The sequence below is a fragment of the Crocodylus siamensis genome, chromosome 8 (assembly GCF_052110815.1).
Source record: "Crocodylus siamensis isolate JL-2025a chromosome 8, ASM5211081v1, whole genome shotgun sequence".
NCBI classification, from domain to species: Eukaryota; Metazoa; Chordata; order Crocodylia; family Crocodylidae; genus Crocodylus; species Crocodylus siamensis.
The window spans coordinates 65,832,603-65,833,711 of NC_143402.1; positions in this window are offsets into that span (position 1 = coordinate 65,832,603).

Genomic DNA, 1,109 nt, shown 5'->3' on the forward strand with positions numbered 1-1,109 from the left:
GTGGTGGTGATGCCAGGAGCGGCAGTGCCTGCGTGGGGTCTTTTTGGTTTAAACGTTGCGGGGGCCTTGTTGTACGTAGAACAGCGACTCTCAGCCGAGGTCCCACAGGACCCTGTGGTGCCTTGAGATCCTTTCAAGGGGATCCTTTCTATGTCAGCACTGCTAGCTTTGCAAGCATGATTCCCAAAGTAAACCCCAAAGATTTCAAACAGGAACCTTTTGGGATGGTCATTCTCAGTTCTTGGCAACAGGAAAGGACTGTCCCTTCTTACTTTCCTGGGGGCAAGAAAAGAGTGGAAACCAAGAGCTGGCATTTTCTGATGGGTACCTTGAGTCTTTCCAGGGGTGCCGGAGTCTATGCTGGGGTGGCTCAAGTCTTTCCAGGGGTGCCGGAGTCTACCCAGAAGTGCCTCAGGTCTTTCCAGGGCTGTCCCAAGTCTTTTCGGGGGTGCCTGGCATCTCCCTAGGGGTGCCTCAAGTCTTTCCAAGGTGCCTCAAGTCTTTCCAGCAGTGCCTCAGGTCTTTCCAGGGCTGTCCCAAGTCTTTTCGGGGGTCCCTGGCATCTCCCTAGGGGTGCCTCAAGTCTTTCCAAGGTGCCTCAAGTCTTTCCAGCAGTGCCTCAGGTCTTTCCAGGGCTGTCCCAAGTCTTTTCGGGGGTGCCTGGCATCTCCCTAGGGGTGCCTCAAGTCTTTCCAAGGTGCTTCAAGTCTTTCCAGGGGTGCTGGAATCTACCCAGAAGTGCCTCAGGTCTTTCCAGGGCTGTCCCAAGTCTTTTCGGGGGTGCCTGGCATCTCCCTAGGGGTGCCTCAAGTCTTTCCAAGGTGCTTCAAGTCTTTCCAGGGGTGCTGGAATCTACCCAGAAGTGCCTCAGGTCTTTCCAGGGCTGTCCCAAGTCTTTTCGGGGGTGCCTGGCATCTCCCTAGGGGTGCCTCAAGTCTTTCCAGGGGTGCCTGGAGTTTTCCCAGGGGTGGCGCAAGCCTTTCCAAGGTGCCTGGGGTCTCCCCAGGGGTCAGACTCGGCCAGGGCCGGATCTCGGGCGCAGCACGAAGCCGGTGCGGGGCCGCCCCGCCGGCCGGGCTCGGGCAGGGGCAGGGGCAGGGGCAGGGGCG